Here is a 17,500-nt window from a genome sequence, read left to right on the forward strand (position 1 = left end):
AATTCTCTTGCTTGAGGGTACACTCGGGCACACTATTATATCTTATTTCTTTTCCGCTTATTTTGTTGAAGTTTGTATAGTTATATATGAAATATTTATTTCAATTGGTGTTACTGTGCTTGAAATATTTTATTCTAATTGTTAATTAATTATATTATTTTTTTGTTTCCTTTCCTCACTGGGCTATTTTCCCTGTTAAAGCCCCTAGGCTTATAGCATCCTGCTTTTCCAGCTAGGGTTATAGCTTACCTAGTAGTAGAAATAATAATAATAATAATAATAATAATAATAACAATAATAATAATAATAATAACTAAAATGGTAATAATAATAATAATAATAATAATAATAATAATAATAATAATAATAATATACAAATAGGTTGCATAGTAATTGCCGATTATTAAGCTTAATGTTAATGTTATTGTTAAAAAAAATTATTTTATTTTATAGGACTCACAGGAAGAGACGCTTAGGGTGCACGTCTGGGGCATCGAAGGGATATTTGTAGAAATACATGGGACATGCCAATCGTGTCTGTAGCCTGGAAATAGAAATAAAATCATGAAAACCGAATTGAATTACCTGTAATAAGAAGAAAATACTGTAAATCTCAATAAAAATGTCTTGCCTGGGGGACCTTCTGCTATGGCAAAGAATAAATCAGAAAACTTTTATTATTATTATTATTATTATTATTATTATTATTATTATTATTATTATTATTATTATCATTTTTATATTTTATTATTATTATTATTATTATTATTATTATTATTATTATTATTATTATTATCAATATTAATATTAATACTAATATTAATATTAAAAAAAATTAATGGCAATAAAGAGAAGACTGCGTGGCTTACAAAGAGGAGAAGACGATGGTATAGTTCTCTTGGATGTAAGCTCCCTGAAGTTCTTGTATCATGCTGAGGGTCGTGATTTCGGTGGCCTCGTGAATGTAGAGGTCCGGCAGCCACACCCTCTTCAGGAAAGACGAATGCAAAGGCAGACTTTCGCCTACTCCTGACGCCTCTTCGTTGGGGATCAAGCGAGGTTCTATCCATCTGATCCTTAGATACATGGAGGCCAGGATAGTCTGTTGTGAGAATGGATAGAGAAGATATTTAGGTTTATATTGATTGTAATATCAAAAGCTTTTTGTTTAAGACAAGTTTTAGGATTGCAGTAGAGGTGACGTTAGTCAAGTGGTTATACAGTATGAGTACAGTCGTTATTACAATGTTATTTAAGAGTAGAAGCTATTAAAGCAACGACAAAGATACGTACTTTCCATACGCAATGCGCATAGAGATTAAAGCAAAACACTTTTAGTCTTTAACTATGTATATTGAATGATTGTCAATTCAGATGGCTGTCTACCTCAAGACTAGTCTCTTCCGTTCTAATGCTCATGTTCCACTATTCTGGTACAGTTTATTCTCTCCCACTGGACACAGCATACTAGAAGTAGTCACACTTGTTCTTTCTGCATTTGTCCACCTGACAAAGAAACAGTACAAGTGAATCTTTATCAAGGAACACAGCATACCAGAACAAGTTTGACCTCTTCCCTCTGCTGAGTCCATCTTGTAGATTATTCCCTTGAGATCTGGAAGACCGGAATCCCCTTGCCATTGGCTGTCTGTCTCTCAATAGCTGATAATTCAGATGGCTGCCTATCTCAAGCCTAGTCTCTTCTGTCTCACTACAGGAAAACTCTGAGTCGAGGGAAGGATTTGCACTAAGGACTTTTTCGTATTGTCCGGAGAGATGCTATCTTCTACTTTTGGACAACACTAATACATTATCTATCTATTTATCTATCTCTGTCTACCTATCTATCTTATATATATATATATATATATATATATATATATATATATATATATATATATATATATATATATATATGCATATATATACATGCATATATATACATATATATATGTACAGTATATATATATATATATATATATATATATATATATATATATATATATATATATATATATATATATATATATATATATTGTATATGTGTGTGCGTGTGTGTGTGTGAGGGCGGGGGTGTACATTCATGGGAAGCAATTGTCATGGTGTCATCACTGTGTGTTTTACAGGAATTGTTATATTTTCGTAGTTCCTTCAGAGCCTCTCGGTAGAGAAACGATTATAATTCTCATTTATTTATTCCGATCTCTCTCTCTCTCTCTCTCTCTCTCTCTCTCTTTCTCTCTCTCTCTCTCTCTCTCTCTCTCTCTCTCTATATATATATATATATATATACCATCTTCATTAGCCGTAACTATTCAGCTGCCAAACAAAGGCCTCAGACATGCCATTCCACCGCGTCTATATATGGTCTTTCTATGGCATTCTATTATAGCAAGTAACCAATATTCTAGAAATACATTGGGCGGGTTAATTTCCTTCTTTAATAATAACAATACAGAAATACAAATAGATATTTTGTATTCAATAGAACAGGAGTTATGAAAATTAAACGGTTTACGGTCTCCAATACTAATCTAGTTAGCTTCCACTGACTCTGCAATTTATCCTTGCCAATATATATCTCTCCTTTCACTAGTGAATTAATAAAAAAAAGAGTAACGACGTTAACTTTAATAATAAATGATTTCACATAATAGTTTCTTAATTTTCACTGTTTCGTGACCTACCCCTAAAGCCATCGATTTAGCTCCCCCCCCCCCGCCCTTTTTTTATGGATGTTGCCAAATTCTGTCATGTGAAAATGTTTTCATGACAGTTACCAATGACTCACATTCTCCACGTTCTGTATCAATTACGAATAAACTCAATAATTAGCGTTGGATAATAATTTCATCTCGTAAACTACCCGAGCTCTCCTGCAACTTCAAAATAATCAACTGACTCAGTAATATTTCAGGCAAAAATACATAAGACCAACGCACGTGAGGGCTTTATTACCATCTGTAAACTCTATTTGGAAAGGATAACCTTCACGAAGGTCCAGCTGTAATTGGCCTTCACTTATGAAAGACATTCCTGGACGAACTATTATAGACTGACCTTCGCTAGTCGTAGTGTCGTGTCAGGGAAATGAACCTAAGCTATGGGTTGGGTTTGTGTCTAATTTTGTGTCTGATTCTTATCTAATTGTCGATTCCACTCCTCACTCTATGTTAATAGAGTTCCATAATCACTTACCATTTCACGAAAATTGACTTCCAGGATTCCTTTGATATTCCAGCCAATGCCAACAATGATTGGACCGCCATCTGTTGAGGAAAAGAGATTGTAGTAAAAAAACTATGTCTGACTTCATGCTACTTTTCATGGAACTAAGCTGTTGGTTAAACAAAGAAAGAAGTGTGAATAATTTCTTTTTCTCGGAAAATACTTTCAAACTGTTTGTTAATTATTATACGCTAACTGTATTGTATTTGATTAAATAATTACCTATCATTGTTATACGCACTGCAATCTGCTAGCTTTTCCAAATCTTTATTTTGCTCACGATTACCGAAATCATATGTATATATATATATATATATATATATATATATATATATATATATATATATATATATATATATATATATATATATATATATATATATATGTATATATATATATATATATATATATATGTATATATATGTAGATATATATATATATATATATATATATATATATATATATAATATATATATATAAATATATATATATATATATATATATATATATATATATATATATATATATATATATATATATATATATATATATATATATATACATTGTTTTGATTATTTTCCCACAAAACTAGATAAAATGGAAATAGATTAGGATATCCTATTCCCGTTGTAAACATAGACTTTGTTTACTCATAAACACAAATAGATATTTCCATTCCATACTAATAACATGATATATTATCCAGTTCAATCATTTACCTTTATATGATAGTGTGTCGAAGAAACAACTACACTTCTCTTGGGTGTTTTTCTTGTAAACTGATTGTTAGAAATACCAGTGATGACACAGCTTCCTAGAATCAAAGCAACTTTTTTTTCTTTTTTTTTAAGAACTCCCTGTACTGCTCATCTATTGAATCTTAATCTCCTTTGCACTTTATGAAGTTAATGATTATGTATAAATATTAAAAGACTAGAACCTTTTACTCTAGCGTTTAGAAAGACATCGCCTTTTTCTATAGAAAGTCCTTTTCACAGACGAGCGAAATAATTACACTTTGAAAACAAAAACAAAAAACGCCGCAATTTTAATAGGAAATTTTGCCGTAAAAATATACTGTTCTCAGCCGTATTTCAGTAAAATACAAGCGACTGTAATTTTTACCTTACTTTTCCATTATCTTTTACACGTGTCTGACCGTAATATCACGTCAATATATCCGTTTTTAAAACGGTAAACATCCTGGAATAAATATCACCAGGCATTTGCCGATTTTTAAATGCAACTTTTAACAGTATACAGTAGTCATTGTTTTAAATTTTAACGAGTTCCAACCTGACAGTTCTTTTCAAAGCTATAATTATTAAAGAAATTATTCATCAGCATAGACATTACAACAAAAAATAAATAACTTTCTTTATATCTTCTGTAATTTGACTTAAGTGCTTATAATCAAAATGCAACTGGACAGCTTGTTTTAGCCACTGTTGAATTATTTCTTATCATTCTTGGTTTTTAATTATGGAATACACTCCTTCGTGAGCAGTAGTTGCAAGTCTGGGAATAACAGTCACGCCACTCCTAGCGACTAAGAGAGGGAATACTTAATATTCATAAGAAAACAAAAGGAAAAGAAGAAAAATAACAGTTGAATGTTATTTATTGACAGACTAATGTACCGATATTGTCCTAGCTAGATGGAGAGGAACTTTGGGCGCTGATCATTTGTATAAATGATCAGTCTCTAGGTCGTTGTTATTATTATTATTATTATTATTATTATCATTATTATTATTATTATTATTATTATTATTATTATTATTATTATTATTATTATTAGCTAAGCTACAACTCTAGTTTGAAAAGCAAGATTATATTATTATTATTATTATTATTATTATTATTATTATTATTATTATTATTATTAGCTAAGCTACAACTCTAGTTTGAAAAGCAAGATTATATTATTATTATTATTATTATTATTATTATTATTATTATTATTATTATTATTATTATTATTATTATTATTATTAGCTAAGCTACAACTCTAGTTTGAAAAGCAGGATTATATTATTATCATTATCATTATTATTATTATTATTATTATCATTATTATTAATTTCATTATTATTATGACTAGCTAAGCTACAACCCTAATTTGGAATGCAGGATTATTATTATTATTATTATTATTATTATTATTATTATCATTATTATTATTATTATTATTTTTATGACTAGCTAAGCTACAACCCTAATTTGGAATGCAGGATTATTATTATTATTATTATTATTATTATTATTATTATTATTATTAGCTATGCAACAACCTTTGTTGGAAAAGCAGTATGCTATATGCCCAAGTGCTCCAACAATGTGAAAATAGGCCAGCGAGGAAAGGAAATGAGGAAATAAATAAACCACAAGAGAAGTAATGAGTAATTGATATAAAATATCTTAAGACAAGTAACAACGTTGGAAAAGATCTGTCTGATATAAACTATGAAGAGCGACTTATGTCAGCCTGTTCAACATAAAAACAAGTTTGAAATTCTGAAGTTCCACCGATTCTAGGAAGACCATTCCACAGTCTGTCACAGCTGGAAACAAACTACTGCCCGATTAAGATCATTCCACAATCTAGTAACAGCTGGAATAACACTTATAGAATATTGTATAGTAGTGAGCCTTATGGTGAAGGTATGACTGTTGGAATTCACTGCATGCCTAACTATAGTCAATTTCTTTTAGCAAGGCATATTTGCACCGACTCGCAGCGGTGCCCTTTTAGCTCGGAAAAGTTTCCTGATCGTTGATTGGTTGGACGAGATAATCCTAATCAATCAGCGATCAGGAAACTTTTCCGAGCTAAAAGGGCACCGCTGTGAGTCGGTGCAAATCTGCCTCGATAAAAGAAATAGACTATAGAGGGGCACTCGGTGGAGCGCAGACTTCCGCCGCAGCATATTACCTCTCGACCTTTTGCTCGACTTTGACCTTGACCTATGACCTTAACATGCATGAATTGGCGTGAAATTTCATGCACTCAAATATGAACTAAGTTTTAAATCTCCGTGACAACATTGTCCAAACTTATGGCTGATTACGTGTTTTTAACATTTTGCTTAACCGTGGCCTTGACCTTTGACCTTGGCCTTCCAAAATTGAATCATGTCCAGCTTTTTACATAACAGTTAATCCCTGCAAGATTCATTACTCTACGATTAAACTTGTAGCCAGGAAGCTGTTCACAAACAAATACACAGACACACACAAAGGTGAAAACATAACCTCCTTCCATCTTCGTTAGTGGAGGTAAAAATACGTACATTATCCTGTCCCTTGCCTCACACAATCACGAGTGACCTTTAAACCTTACTAGTGAAATTAGGGAGTGTCGAGATGGGTAATCATGGCCCAGAGGACGTTGCATACCTTCGCTCCCCATAGTTACATAAGCAATGGGCTGAACGACGAAGAGTCTAAACATGAAGTGTATTTCCCGTAGACCATGCCTGTTACACACCCAAAAAAAAAATTCTTATTCTTTGCATGTTTATTATTATTATTATTATTATTATTATTATTATTATTATTATTATTATTATTATTATTATTATAATCAGCCAATATATAACCCTATTATTATTATTATTATTATTATTATTATTATTATTATTATTATTATTATTATTACTACTACTACTACTACTAACAAAGCCACAAACCTAGTTGGAAAAGAAGGACGCTAGCTCAAGGGTTCCAACATGGAAAATACCCCAGTGAGGAAAGGCAATAAGGAAATAAATAAACTATAAGAGAAGTAATGAATAATTAATAAAAAGATATTCCATAAATTTTGTACAGGATTTGTTTTTTGAATCCTTACCATGTTTTGTCTCTACTCCAAAAACAGTTAAAATTCAGAGAGAGAGAGAGAGAGAGAGAGAGAGAGAGAGAGAGAGAGAGAGAGAGAGAGAGAGAGAGAGAGAGAGAGAGAGAGAACCAGTATGGTCTACAGTTAATGGCGTCTCAAAGATATGAACACAAATAGCCAAAGGTCATTATACATGTTCCTGAGAAAAGCATCTATTTCTAGTTGTAATAATGTTCGGTAAATTACAATCTACACGGAACCAGTATAAAGGCTTAAAGCTTTAAAGGCCACCCATGAATAACAGAGGCAAGGGACATCGACATTGGCCTATCGAGCAGGACAATGTCCTAGACTCCTAGAGACTGATTATATTACATATGATCAGCGCCAAGGAAGGCCAGGCAATGGCTACTGATGACTCAGCAGATAGACCTATAGGTTCCCAGTCAGGCAAGGACGCTACCACCTGGTCACCACCAAGACTATGAAGCTTCCCTGGGGGAAATGTACCCTAAGGAAATTATACATTACTAACAACTAGTTAACAACAAATATTTCATTGCATATGATGGCTGAATTCACTTCCCTCTAAATGACTAAGCTGGTACTAAATAAATCATTTTTTTATTTGCGTATTAATAATTTGTGTAACTAAGCAAATATTGTGCTCAGATCAATTTTGTTTTCCTTATCTACATGAAGACGAATATAGATAAAACTCGGGAAAAAATGGGAACCACTAACCTGAAGACTAAAGAACTAAAGAAGGCATAGAAATACAAATTGTGGATATGTTCTCTTGACCTGCTCTAAAATAAGGACCACACTGCGACAGAAATCGATGTTTCGTTCACACGCACCGCGTTTGTCAGCCTTTGCGAACTGTGAGTCTTAATTTCCTCCTGGGTCTGGAGTTTGCTTAGTACGTCGCCTATAATACCTAGAGGAATTTATCGCTTATGACTTCTGGTATGGTTACGTACCACTATAGTAGATTTACTAGGTATATAAAACAGCCCTGGGTCAAGAGGAGTTTATATAAAGGAATTCAGCTCACCCAATGTCCATCAAGTATCGCGACCACTAGACAAGGAACGGGGATAGAGGTGTAAAGTGCACACACACACACACACACACACACACACACACACACGCACACACACACACACACACACACACATATATATATATATATATATATATATATATATATATATATATATATATGTATGTATGTATGTATATATATATATATATGTATATATATATGTGATTTTATTATTATTACGTCTGGGGAATTACATAAACTCCCGAGCTCCAAACTCACCTGTTTATATTACATAAGTCTGTTACATTTGAAAAAATATACCCGAGCTCTGATAATACGGAACCCACAGAGGGCAGTATGTATGAATACTGAATATCAAAAGGTCTCTTACGTTACTCTCAAAACAAAACTGGGTGATAATTTATGTGAACTATTCAAAAGCCAACCTCTTACTTCGGTTCTTAGTCAGGGATTAAGAGCAAAGCACTGATAGAAAATGTGGATTATACAACACACTATAGTCCATTTCTTTTATCAAGGTAGATTTACACCGACTCGCAGCGGTGCCCTTTTACCTCGGAAAATTTTCCTGATCGCTGATTGGTTAGAATTATTTCGTCCAACCAATCAGCGATCAGGAAACTTTTCCGAGCTAAAAGGGCACCGCTGTGAGTCGGTGCAAATCTGCATCGCTAAAAGAAATTGACTATAGTGAACCCCTTCTATCGGAACTGGCTTTCCTTCAAAACACAAAACTACCTTCCAGACAGCGTTATAACTCACGCCAGGCTACCAAAAACTCACATTTTGTCTACCCGAGACCCCTTTGCTAAAGGACTTATTTAATTAATTTCCCTGACCGCAAACTACAATTTTTCTCTTGGTTACCATTGCATAAGTCTACCTACCCTCTTTGAGGATGTGGATCTATCACTTCAATTTATGAAGGGGTTTCATTCTTCTTCTTTCTCCTTACGAGTTATGGAAGGAGTTTCCGTATCCTATTGACTTTCATATAGAAGAAGAAACGAGTTTTTATAAAACACAAATAAAGGGTTCAAAACAACAAAGGTTTACGGTGAAAGCAGTCCTTTATCTTAAATCGATAAGCCTTTGGCCCTGGAATGGTGAGTCCATGAATTAAATATATAAAGCTACTTGACACAACTGGGTTTTAGTTAGCCCAGTAAAAGGACTGGTGCGTAAATCACTTGAAAGAGTATCTGAGCGCAGAGAAGTTTGTTGACAAGAGGTAGTTGTCTTTACCAAAGTTAAAATTACTTCATAAAACTATAATGATCTTCAGTATTAGATAGTAGCGGTATTTTATATGAATAAAAACAAACACGTTACACATGAAGGTAATATCTAGGCTTCTAGGACCTACGTGTTCTTTAAATCTTACCAAATTATGTGAACAGACAAGTACTCACCACTTGGGAAGGGCGCTTCTGTCATGTCGTAATCCGGCGGAAGCAGTTTAGCGATGTTGATCTCACTACAGGCTACGGTGAAACACCTGTGGTAACGAAAACAATGTCTGAAAATTATAAGACTGTTTCTTCTTTTATTATGGTTACAAATCTTGGCTAAGGAGCTGTTATATTTGAACCTGGGTGATGAGAATTAGAGTAATATTGCTAATAAGCTGGGAAAAGCAGCGGGAGATTGTTTTGATAATTTGTTACAGGTATGCGGAGCTGCACAAAATACAGTGCACTGAAACAATTGCGCCATTTGCAAAAACATTTTCGTAATATCTATAACCTCTCTCTCTCTCTCTCTCTCTCTCTCTCTCTCTCTCTCTCTCTCTCTCTCTCTCTCTCTCTCTCTCTCTCTCTCTCTCTATCAAACAGTCAAGGACAACAATATCGTAAAAATTTAAACAATAGGAAACATGCGATGGTAAGCTTAAACGGGTTTTCCTATCATCAGTGCGGAGAGAGAGAGAGAGAGAGAGAGAGAGAGAGAGAGAGAGAGAGAGAGATTTAAAAGCAATAGCATATCAATGTATGAACGTGTATAAAACACACGCGGTACACTATCTGCAAAACTAACCTAAATCTCTGTAAAAAGGTAAAGCTGCACTGCATTGAAACACTACACTGTATATTCATTGCACCCTTAAAGGATAGAAAATCTTTTGTTCAGTACAAAGCAAACTGGAAAAACGCAATTCATTTTACCCTTAAGAACGTTTTCGTGACTCTGGGCCATACTACGAGGAAGCTTTTAACGTAAAGATATCAATCATTTTCGAATACTTTCACTCGAGAAAAGTGGAGCTAATAACAAGGAAAGGAATATTACAATAATAGCTTGGCTTGTAATAATAATAATAATAATAATAATAATAATAATAATAATAATAATAATAATAATAATAATAATAATAATATTATTATTATTATTATTAGCAACAACAACAACAACAAAAACAACAACAAATAATAATAATAATAATAATAATAATAATAATAATAATAACAATAATGATAATAATAATAATAATAATAGCAACAACAACAACAACAACAATAATAATAATAACAATAATAATAATGATAATAATAATAATAATGAGCTATAGCTAGTTCTAAGAGGTAGGTTCGTTGAACTAAAAAAAAAGGGCAGCGCTTGGCTACCTTTTTAAATTTTCATTTTTATTTCTTTCTTTGTTCTACTTGTAATGACCGTGATAGATTTCAGTGATAAGAGATTCAAAGACTTTTATAGCTTCATAAATGTATAATATCAAAGCAGTAAAGAGAAAAGTGACATGATTTTACTTTAATCCTGTTGTTTTTTTTCTTTAGAAGACAGCACTTCTCGGACTATGATATTAATTTGAATCTCAAACAATTTTGCTCTAATTAAATAAAGATTTAGAGTTGTGGTGGCCTGGTGGTAGCGTCCTTGCCTGGTGATTGCCAGACTAGGGTTCGAGTCCCGCTCAAACTCGTTTGTCCCTTTGGTTGCTGCAACATCACCGTCCTTGTGAGCTAAGGATGGGGCGTTTGGGGGAGCCAATAGGTCTATAACAACCAATGCCTAGTTCTCCTTGGTCCTAGCTTGTGTGGAGAGGGGGCTTGGACGCTGATTATATGTAATATGGTCAGTCTCTAGGGCATTGTCCTGCTTGATAGGGCAATATCACTGTCCCTTGTCTCTGTCATTCATAAGCGGCCTTTAAGCCTTTAAATCTTAATGTTTCTTACACTAGCGTAACGTATCCTTTAAAAGTTAAGAAAAACGAAGAAATTAAACTGAAAATGTATGATGAAAATATATGTAAGCGTGAGATTCGCTTATCAATAGCTAATAAAAGATTATGAGATCTCAACCCGTTATGAGATTTCTTTTGTTTTATTTCGAATTTCAGAGGAATGTTGATCATCAACAGGAAGTCATAATTATGGCATTCCGTGTATTCTTAATCGTAACCCTTGTGTACCACATCATTCTTATTATTACTTCCGCTGAGGAGGTTATGGTCTTTACTTGCGTTTGTTTATTACCTCCGCCAACGAAGTTGGAAGGAGGTTATGTTTTATCCCTTTTTATGTGTTTGTTTGTGTATGTGTTTGTTAATGAACACCTTTCTGGCCACAGTTTTAATAGCAGAATAATGAAACTTGCAGGGATTAACTGTCATGTAAAAAGAAGGAAAAGATTAAATTGTGGAAGGTCAAGGTCAAGGTCACGGTCACAGTCAAGCAAAATGTCAAATTCACGTAATCAGCCGTAAGTTTGGACATCGTTGTCACAGAGACTTCTGACTTGGTTCATATTTGAGTGCAGGCAAATCCACGTCAACTAATACACGTTAAGGTTAAAGGTCAAATTCGAGTCCATGGTCAAGGTCAAGAAAAGGTCACATTCCGGTCATCAACCATACAGCCACAATCTTAATCGTAAAGTAATGAAACTTGCAGTGATTTTATTTATCTATCTTTTTGTCTGTTTGAAAGATTACGTCAAAATTTATTGCTGGATTTTCACCAAATTTTAACAACAGTTAAGTATTATGCTCCTGAAGAACCCATTGAATTTTAGAGGTGATCTGGATCAGGATCACGATCCTGGATCAATGTTACACTTTTCACTTTTTACGCGGTGCCAACGCAATAGCCCGTGTCTTACGTAAAGTATGGCAATCTAAAACAAACGAACTTTACGCTATCTACGGAGAACCTATGAAAAAGGGGAATGCTCTGTCCGTAGACTTTATTAAAAGGTTACGATAGTGTCATTCACTCTCAACATATGAAAAAACGAGTGTTTTGTCCGTAGACTTGGGTAAAATGATGGCCATATTCATTGGCGGAGGTCTAAAATCACTGTTTATTATTATTATTATTATTATTATTATTATTATTATTATTATTATTATTATTATTATTATTATTATTATTATCTCCTCCTATACTTATGGACGCAAAGAGCGTCCGATATTATTATTATTATTATTATTATTATTATTATTATTATTATTATTATTATTATTATTATTATTATTATTATTCATAGCAGGATTTATAGTAGTCATAATATCGTCATCATCATAATCATTGTTGAGGATTTCAGCTAGGATACTTATCAACAAATACAAAGATAAGCGTAATACGTAACCTTAAAGATATTGAATTGACGACGCATTTTAAAGATATGTACGAATAAATAAACATTCTTGTTGTTGTTATTTCTCTCAATCACGCAAACGTTGTTTTAAGACCCAAGGTTAACAAATATTTCATATCGATTCCCTACTGGCGTATAGTACCACCCAAACCAATCTAAGTACTATGTTGAGCTCGTGAAGAATGTGTTATTTCATTATTATTATTGTTATTATTATTATTATTATTATTATTATTATTATTATTATTATTATTATTATTATTATTATTATTATAATTAGAAAATTATTATTATTATTATTATTATTATCATTATCATTATTATTATTATTATTATTATTATTATTATTATTATTATTATTATTATTATTGGGTACAGACAATTTTCACTTAGTTTATTCAGAAAATAGTAATGATAATAGCACGTAAAGTTACCATAATTGTACCAACTTTGTAGTGCTCTTGGCCCATTACTTTTCATACTATATACACATGACATGTGGTTTGGCCTAGAAAACAAGCTTGTTGCATATGCAGATGATGCTATTCTCTTTGCATCAATTCCATCCCCTGAATGTAGATCTGGGGTTGGTGAATCCCTAAATAGAGATTTAGCTAGAATTAGTGCATTGTGCAAATTATGGGGTATGAAGTTGAATCCTAACAAAACTCAAAGTATGATTGTAAGTAGGCCAAGGACGGTGGCTCCTCAACAACCGGATCTCAGTATTGATAATGTTTCTTTAAATTTGTATGACTCTTTCAAAATTTTAGGTGTGATTCTCGACAGCAGATTAACTTTTGAGAAACATATAAGGTCTGTGTCTTCTTCAATTGCACAAAAAAAAATAGGCTTATTGAGAAAGTCTTTCAAGATTTTCGGTGATCAATCTATTCTGAAGAAGTGTTTTAATTCTTTCATTCTACCTTGTTTTGAGTATTGTTCTCCTGTCTGGTCTTCAGCTGCTGATTCTCATCTTAATTTGTTGGACAGAAACTTACGGTCTATTAAATTTCTTATTCCTGATCTAGATATTAATCTTTGGCACCGTCGTTCAATTAGTTCATTATGCATGTTGCATAAGATTTTTCATAACTCTGACCATCCTTTACATTCAGATCTCCCTGGACAATTCTATCCTGTTCGTAATACTAGGCAGGCAGTTAGTTCTAATAGCCAGACCGTCTCCATCATGAGGCTCAATACTACGCAGTACTCTAGAAGTTTTATTCCAGCTGTTACCAAGTTGTGGAATGATCTTCCTAATCGGGTGGTTGAATCAGTAGATCTTCAAAAGTTCAAAGTTGGAGCAAATGCCTTTTTGTTGACCAGGCGGACATGAGTATTTTTATAGTTTATTTATGACATATCTGTTTTTGATGTTGTTAATAGTTTATATATGACATGTCTGTTTTGACGTTGTTACTTTTTTTAGAATGATTTATTGTTAATTTGTTCTCTTCATTTATTTATTTCCTTATTTCCTTTCCTCACTGGGCTATTTTTCCCTGTTGGAGCCTCTGGGCTTATAGCATCTTGCTTTTCCAACTAGGGTTGTAGCTTGGATAATAATAATAATAATAATAATAATAATAATAATAATAATAATAATAATAATAATAATAATATCAAGCTAACTCTTATGAAATTGTCGAATCTTTGCGTGGAACAAGGATATTTTAAACCCTCTTTATCGGGTGGCCTTGTCAATAGCAATACATTAACTCACACAAGATACTGTTAAAGAAAACATTTGCAAAAAAGTGTAATGATTCATCTCAGTGGTGAAGAATGCTATATTTCTGGTATCAAAATCAACGCTACAGACTCTCTCTCTCTCTCTCTCTCTCTCTCTCTCTCTCTCTCTCTCTCTCATACCATCTGTATTATGGGAAGTTCTCTCTCTCTCTCTCTCTCTCTCTCTCTCTCTCTCTCTCTCTCTCTCTCTCTATCTCTCTCTCTCTCTCTCTCTCTCTCTCTCTCTCTCTCTCTCTCTCTTTCTCTCCCCGAAGAAATACTGCTCTTAAGTAAGGCCTACAAAACTCATTTCCACCCAATAACTTATAAACTAGAACTACAACAACTAAGGCTATTACTAATGCTAATACTCTCTCTCTCTCTCTCTCTCTCTCTCTCTCTCTCTCTCTCTCTCTCTCTCTCTCTCTCTCTCTCTCTCTCTCTCTCTCCCCGAAGAAATACTGCTCTTAAGTAAGGCCTACAAAACTCATTTCCACCCAATAACTTATAAACTAGAACTACAACAACTAAGGCTATTACTAATGCTAATACTCTCTCTCTCGCTCTCTCTCTCTCTCTCTCTCTCTCTCTCTCTCTCTCTCTCTCTCTCTCTCTCTCTCTCTCGAAAACGTCCCTGCCTGGTATCTGCCAGACTGAGGTTCGAGACACGTTCAAACTCGATAGTTTCTTGTAGTCTCTGCAACCTCACCATCCTTGTGAGCAATGGATGGGGGGAAGTTTTGGGAGAGCCCATAGGTTTACCTACTGAGTCATCAGCAGCCATTGCCTGACTCTCCCTGGTCCTAGCTTGGATGGAAAAGGGGTCTGGGAGCTGATCATATATATATATATATGTATATATATATATATATATATATATATATATATATATATATATATATATATATATATATATATATATATTAACGGCCAGTCTCTAAGGCATTGTCACTGTCCCTTGCCTCTGCCATTCATGAGTGGCCTTTCAACAAAATTTTGATTAGAAATCGTAGGAAAGCACGGAATTGCAAGCAAATGTCTAATAGCTTTGATGAGTATTGCTATTCTTAACGGTTAACCAACGCACCTGAAGGTAATCAATGCCAGAAACCGTCGCTTACTTAAACACCGTGGAATAGTAATAGATTAATTGTTGCTTTGAAGAGACCTTTGTTACTTATCGCATGTTACGGAAGTCATTTTGTGTAACTATAACTGCATCATGTATATGAATATGCGTGAGCGAGCTGTAACCACAATACATGCACACACATACATAAATACATACATACACACACACACACACACATATATATATATATATATATATATATATATATATATATATATATATATATATGTATATATATATATATATATATATATATATATACATATTCTGTATATATATATATATATGTATATATATACATATATATATATATATATATACATATTCTGTATATATATATATATATATATATATATATATATATATATATATATATATACATATTCTGTATATATATATATATATATATATATATATATATATATATATATATATATATATATATATATATATATGTGTGTGTGTGTGTGTGTGTGTGTGTGTGTGTGTGTGTATGTGTGTGTAAGCCTATGAGTATTTGTGCCTGTGTTTGAATATACACACACTACGTATATATATATATATATATATATATATATATATATATATATATATATATATATATATATCATCAGCTGTAACTAGTTCAATCCGGACAAAGGCCTCAGATATGTCCTTCCACTCGCATCTGTTTATGGTCTTGCTATGCCAATCTATACCAGCAATTTTTCTTAGTTCGCCAATCCATCGCCTTCTCTTCCTTCCCTTGCTTCTTTTCCAATCTCCAAGGACCCATTCTGTTATTCTTAATGGCCATCTATTATCAGTCATTCTCATTATATCTCCTGCCCACGTTCATTTCTTTTTCTTAGATCTTGTTAGAATACCCTCTACTTTAGTTTGCTCACGTATCCATGTTGCTCTTATTCTTAGTGTTATTCCCATCATTATTCTTTCCATAGCTGTTTGAATCGTAACCAGCTTATGTTCTAAGGCTTTAGTAAGGCTCTAAGTTTCTGATGCATAAGTTAATACTGGTAGGACTATCCCATTTTAAATATATATGCATATATATATATATATATATATATATATATATATATATATATATATATATATATATATATATATATATATATGTGTGTGTGTGTGTGTGTGTGTGTGCGTGTGCTTATGTACCGTATATATACATACACACACACACACACACACACACACACACATATATATATATATATATATATATATATATATATATATATATATATATATATATATATATATATATATATATATATATATATATGATAGATATTGTTCATGGTGAGGTGTATATAGACATAATACAATTCTGGAGTAATTATGAAAAGCAGAAACGAGAGAAAATTGAAATCACATCGCCACTCATTTACTTATGCTTTTTGAAGTTTTATTAATTCAACAAAAAGAATCTGAAAGAGTCCTTAATTTATATTTCATTAAGGCTTCGTCGTACGATCTCCACGAGCGTGTTTAGCGAAACTATCATTTTTATATAAGCACATATTACCAAACGATTCGAAATCGAGTAATAGCTCCTAGTTAGAATATTTAAGATCATTATCACATTCTTTGTATTGCTTCTCATTCGTTATTATAATGACGAGTAGAAACAGAGTCGTCATTATACCTTTATGTGAAACACTACAAATGTAGCATGCACCGTCTGTACTCTTTTCAAACAAGGGGATTTTATTCGCGGTGAAGATTAGATGTTTTGATTACCTCAAAGAGAAATGTTAGTATGACTGTCCTGTATTTTTTTCTGAGAACACACACGCATATATATATATATATATATATATATATATATATATATATATATATATATATATATATATACGTATATATATAC

General features: G+C 32.6%; 1 pseudogene; it reads right to left on the bottom strand.

The window, feature by feature from the left end:
- LOC137641974 (glycine receptor subunit alpha-2-like) overlaps positions 1-17,500 on the bottom strand; it is a 26,061-nt pseudogene that overhangs the window by 8,024 nt on the left and 537 nt on the right.

Source organism: Palaemon carinicauda, chromosome 6 (genome assembly GCF_036898095.1).
Source record: "Palaemon carinicauda isolate YSFRI2023 chromosome 6, ASM3689809v2, whole genome shotgun sequence".
Classification (NCBI taxonomy): domain Eukaryota; kingdom Metazoa; phylum Arthropoda; class Malacostraca; order Decapoda; family Palaemonidae; genus Palaemon; species Palaemon carinicauda.